At 51.6% G+C, this 5657-nt stretch overlaps 3 non-coding genes across 3 annotated transcripts; all 3 read left to right on the top strand.

Moving 5' to 3' along the window:
- Positions 1–776: 776 nt before the first annotated feature.
- On the top strand, positions 777–848 carry TRNAA-UGC. The gene has a single exon. It is a non-coding gene; the product is annotated as a tRNA-Ala (tRNA).
- Positions 849–3265: 2417 nt separating this feature from the next.
- Positions 3266–3338, top strand: TRNAM-CAU. The gene has a single exon. It is a non-coding gene; the product is annotated as a tRNA-Met (tRNA).
- Positions 3339–4573: 1235 nt separating this feature from the next.
- TRNAK-UUU lies at positions 4574–4646 on the top strand. The gene has a single exon. It is a non-coding gene; the product is annotated as a tRNA-Lys (tRNA).
- Positions 4647–5657: the final 1011 nt, after the last annotated feature.

The following is a 5657-nucleotide window of genomic DNA, read 5'->3' as shown; positions in this document are numbered from 1 at the left end:
GGCCAAATTCCATGGAAACAATGGACAAGCAGGGGACCCTGGGCACATCCAGCCCTGGCCGTGAGATGTTCCCTCCCCTCTTTCTTTATGCTGCTGTTGTTATTTCATGGATTGTCTGGGATGGGGGAAAAGCTGAGTTCACTCCAGGTGGAGGGGAAAAAGGACCCTGACAATCTCAGGACCCAACCCCTGCTACCAGGATCACAGAGGTGCTGGGGATTTGAGTAGGAAAGGGACTGTGTGAATTGTCAAGGTGGGGAATGAATAACAATCTACCACAAGATTCACCTCATTAACCACTGACACAGGCTAATCCTGCTGCAGATAGAAGGGAAACTGGGAGTGATTCTTTGCTGTTCAGCCATGGAAACAGTGACCCAATTGCAGCGCAGTGAATGTGCTGGGGAAAGCTGGACTTCACAGGCAGGTGGAAACACCTGGAGCTCCCCACCCCACTTCTGCCACCAGGGTGAGGTGTTGAGCTGCTCACAGCATCCCCCACCATGACCTTGCAGCACGGGGTGGCAGCACCCCCCACCCAATGCAGGGGAAGGACTGATTGTATCTCTGCACCCTGAGTCCAGGGCACAAACTCTCTCTGCCCCACACATCGAATTTGGCCCTGCTGCAAAGTGACCCCTATGAACAATTAACCTCCAGGAGAGCAGGACTGGCCCTCAGAGAGGGGAATGGGCTTCTTGTGAGGCTTATAGGTCACTGGATGCAGTGGAAACAGGAGGGCTCTGAGTGTAACCCATAGCCCACCTAACCTATCTGGGGATGTAGCTCAATGGTAGAGCACATGCTTTGCATGTATGAGGCCCTGGGTTCAATCCCCAGCATCTCCAAGTTCATTTTTTCACCCTGCTGCTTTGCTCATGCCCAGAGGGGATGTGACCCACCAGTCTCCCTGCACCAGTTTCAATCCTGCTCAGTAAGGGGCAAGTGCCAATTGCATGGAAGGTCTGGGGGGGTTTCTGCTCCTAAGTCACCTCAGTACATGTAAGATTCCCACCCGCTGTGCTGCTTGGGACAAGGGTAGATGAGAAGGGCGAATCCTCCAGCACTGGAGGGAAAGGTCCCATCTGCACAGACTGAGAGGCAAGGAAACAGAGGGGCCGTCAGTGCTCAGAGAGGAGAGAGGTCAGTGATTTACACCCACCAGGGGACACTGTCTTTTTGAGGCGAGTGCAGTTTGCTTCGGATGATGCTGACGATGGATAGAAAAAAGGCTGGAGTCAATGACAGACGAGACCACAGAAGGGGAAGGGGAATGGCAGCCCCACAGAAGGTCCTGGGTGCTCAGATGCCCCAGTTATTGCACCCTGGCCTGTCACAGAGAGAGAAAAGACCCAGTGGGACCCAGCCCACCTGCAGTGATCCCATGGACAAGAACCTGGCTGGGAGTGGGGTGAAGGTTCCCTCTGGGCAAAGGGGAGCTGAAATCCCTCAGTGTCCTGGAATTTAAGCAATGGAAGCTTCAAACCCTGCAGGGGTGTGGGCTGAGGTGCATCAGCAGAAGGTTGGGCTGGACGGGGCGGCAGGTTTGTATAATTTTTGGTGGTGCCCAGAATGGGACCAAGTCCTGCCCCCCCCCACACCTGCCTAAGGCTCTGGGAGGGAGTTTGGGTGTGGGAAGGAGAGGGGCTGGGCTCTGGGAGAGTTTGGGTGCAGGGTTTGGACTCAGTCAGGGGGTTGTGCTGCAGGAGGGTGTGCAGGGGGCAAGCTCTTGGAGGGAGTTTGGGTGCAGGTGTGGGGTCTGGGTTGGGGTTGGGGGTGCAGGAGAGGGTGAGGGGTGCAGCATTTACCTCAGGCATCTCCCAAAAGCAACCTGCACCCTCCTCTGGCAGCAGCCCCTAAGCGGGAGGGCCAGGGGTGTCTCTGTGCATGGCTGCCCGCAGACTTCACCCCTGCAGCTCCTATTGCTACAGTTGGCAGAGTTGGCACTCAGGGCGGGGCAGCGCATGGAGACCTCCCCCACACCAGGGACGTGCCAGCCGTTTCCGGGAGTGGTGTGCCACATGGAGTGAGGGTGGGCAGGAAACTGCCTTAGTCCCCTTGTGCTGCTGGTGGTGGTGGCGGGGGTTCCCGGGCCCTTTTAAATTGCCCAAGGGTGGCAGGCAGCACAGAGGGGGACACTCCCAAGGGCCTAACGTTGCTTTGCACAACGATAAATCTTGGAACAGGACAGAAATGAAATGGCAGCAGAACCTAAGGAATTAAAAGCCTCCGGATTCTTGTGTGTGCACTGAGTCTGAACGGAAACTGTAATTTGACTCGCTTTGTGTCTGCGGCTGGTAAAATATCAAGGCAAAATCATTCCAGTGATTGTGACCCTGGGATTGAGGAGGTTTTGGTCTTATTAAAATGTAACTAGCATGTTACACTTGTATTTTTAAAGGTGGCTTCCCCAAGCAATCCCAAGTTGTTCTTCCCACAGCTGGCTGATGGGGGGGCAGCAGGGGATCTCCCCAATCTGGGGGAATCTCTCTGGGCCCCACTGTTAATTCTCCATCCTTTCTCCCCCTAACCATGCCCACCCCCCATTATCAATGTTTTGGAGCAACGCCTCCCGCCCTCCCTCCCTTTATGGGATACAGACTCTGTGACAGAGACTGACTGGGGCTCCTCTCTGCACGGCCCCAATGGGGAAGGAAAGAGACTGGAGGGAGGGGGAGAAGACGAGCAGAAGGAGTCAAATGGGGCTAAATCAAAACAGAGGAGATTTTCTTTCTGTCAAAATGTCCTGGAGTCTCATGGCTGAAAAGCCGCATCTTGAGTTAGGTTTGATGCATCAGCCTTTCAATTACCAGGCAAAGGTGTGAATCACAGAGACTGATAACTGCCTGCTTCCTAGCTGTGCCTAAGAGGCACCTGCAGTGGTGCAACTGGTTAGTGCAGAGGGGGCTACTGCTGGGGTTATGAATTCAAACCTTATTTGGAGCACTGGTTTTTATTACCTGTGTAGTTTCCCCAACTTGCTTTGCTTAATTTGCATGGAAATTGCCCTACTAGGAAAAAGAGATTAAGCTCTAAAATGTGGAAGTAGGTGCATAGCTTGGAAACATCCCCCCTGTGCTGCCATTAGTTCCAGTAGATTGTTCACTGGCAGCATGAATTGATTTCTTTGCTGCTGTGAAAGCTGCCAGGAAAAGTCTCTGGTCACCAGAGCTCCCTGCTTCTTCCAGCACATCTCTGGCTCCTTCCCTGCCCCAGTCACTGCTGTAGGAGGGTCCTATATACACTGAGCCTCAAATTTTTCCAAACCTTCTTAGCGCAGTTGGCAGTGTGTCAGTCTCATAATCTGAAGGTCCTGAGTTCAAGCTTCAGAGAAGGCAATGGGTTTAGCTCCCTGCTTCAGATTTTCTACAGGAAATTAGAGGAAAGTGGTTTCTAGACACCTTACCACCCATCTCTCTCACACACACACACACACAGAGAGACTTTTCCAAGGCATTTTCTTTTCCTTCTCTATGGACCTTGTATTTTTCACAGAGCAAAATAAAACAAAAACATGCAAGTCCAAGCCTAATACAGTATGAAACTCAATACAGATCAAATCTCACCCTCAGAGATCTTCCAATAAGCTTCTTTTGCAGACTAGACTTATTTTATGTCTGGGCCCAATCTTTTCACCTCGTATAGTCCGTGTTCCAGCTTAGGTGGTAGCTAGGGGATGTCTCATGACTGCAGCCATGTTTGTTCAGTTCCACCCCCTTATACAGCTTTGGTACAAGGCAGGAATTCTTTGTCTCTCTCCTGAGGAAGAGCCCCAGGTTTAAGATGGATTCCTGTACCAGGTGACATGGTCACATGTCTGTGAGACCCCCAAGCCTTCATTCTTCCTGGCCTGACTCACAGATGGTGCAGGACAGAGCCATCTCCAGTCAGTTGTCCTGGTTAATGGGAGCCATCAAGAGTCCAAACCACTATTAATGGACCACACTTTGCATCATTACAACAGGACCTCAGAGGTATAGTTCATATTTCTAGTTTCAGATCCAAGAATGATCGGTTCATACAAATAGGATGAACACACACAGTAGATTATAAGCTTTGTAATGATACCTTACAAGAGACCTTTTGCATGAAGCATAGTCCAGTCACTTTATATTCACACTCATTAGCATATTTTCATAAAACCCTATGGAGTGCAACGTCACAGCTGGGAAAGGGTTTTACTGCAGCACCTGGGAGCAGTTGAGTTTCATGTTCAGGCTGTGGTATGAGTTCCTCCAGGTTTCTTGTAAACACACAGGGACCTTCGCGGATGCTCTCAATACAGGAATGGCCCAGACATGATAAAGTGATGGGGATTGCATTTTCCTTTTTTATTTTTGTATTTCCAATGACATTTCTGTTTGTGATTTCGTTTTGCTTTGTATAACCGTGTTTTCTCCTGGATTTGATAGTTAACTAAAAAAAGAATAAGGCCTCAGGGCGCCGGATGGAGGAGCAGGCTGGGGCTAGGACTGCTAAGAGAGGGAGAGTAGCAGGTTTTCTGTATTGTTTCCTGCCCTCATTTTCATGACTAGGTTCTCTTCTGGATGAAATTTGCTTTGCTTACATGTGAGCCTGGCTAGCTCAGTGGGTAGAGTATCAGACTTTTAATCTGAGGGTCCAGGGTTCAAGTCCCTGGTCAGGTGAAGTGGGAACTATTCCCCTCAACATGAAAGAAGGTGTTTCAGCAGCATGTTATTTGACCTTTTTTCCCCAGGACTTGGCTTTTCACTAGGAAGGGCCTGGGACTGAAGGGGCAACTTCCTCACATGCCCACTGGCCTCTCAGTCTCGATTAAGAATGCTTCAGCTCCCAGAGGCCTAACTGCTGCAGGCCAACTTGGTGAGCAAATGCAGGGCTGCCCCCACAGGGTCATCCACACCAGAGCTCAGCAGAGGTCTGGGGGTTCCCTATTGGCCCCATGGTGTAAGGGCCAGCACTCGGGACTTTGAATCCTGCAAACTGAGCTGAAGTCTCGGTGGGATCTGAGGACAATTCCTGTGCCACAAACCCTGCTGGGTCTTCCAAGGCTCTGTCTTGCTTTCTCCAATGCCATGAACGCCTGTCTTTTGCCCGCTAGCTGTTGTGACTTGAGCACAAGAGGGGACGTTTCATCCAGAAGCCTGGCCGTGCCTGGAGTCCTGTAGGTAGGGATGCGAGCTCCATTTCCGTTGAGTCCTGAAGCTGGGCTGCAGCCTGGCCTAGGAGGCAGCCCTATTGGTTGACCTACTGGCCCAAAGTCACTTGGGCGGTGTTGTCTTTCCCCAGGGATGCTGAAGGGCCTAAGGGAGGGAGGCTCAATACACCCCCCTATCAGTCAGGGCGGAAGAGGAGGGCTACAAGAGTTTGCAGGTTGATGGCTGGGCCTTCTAGCGTTCGGTTGGGGACGAGGTGGGGAACGCGAACTGGGAGAAATGGTTGCTGGCCTGTGAGGAATGGCTCAGCCGGTGGCGGAAGGGGACCTTGTCATTAACCTCAGCCATGTGTTTCCCCCTGCTCCACGAATGCTGCTGAGACCGAACACGATGGCCTTCCACTTTTTGTGGGGCCATAGGATGTCCCTACCTAGTCAGGAGAAGTGCGGCTTTTCTGCTGTATTAGAAATGGTGGTTGGGCCTGGTGGGCTTTGAAGCCTTGTACGGCTCTACTTTTTTGTT

Source organism: Mauremys mutica, unplaced genomic scaffold (genome assembly GCF_020497125.1).
Source record: "Mauremys mutica isolate MM-2020 ecotype Southern unplaced genomic scaffold, ASM2049712v1 Super-Scaffold_100214, whole genome shotgun sequence".
Classification (NCBI taxonomy): domain Eukaryota; kingdom Metazoa; phylum Chordata; order Testudines; family Geoemydidae; genus Mauremys; species Mauremys mutica.
This window is presented reverse-complemented; position numbering and strand designations above follow the sequence as displayed.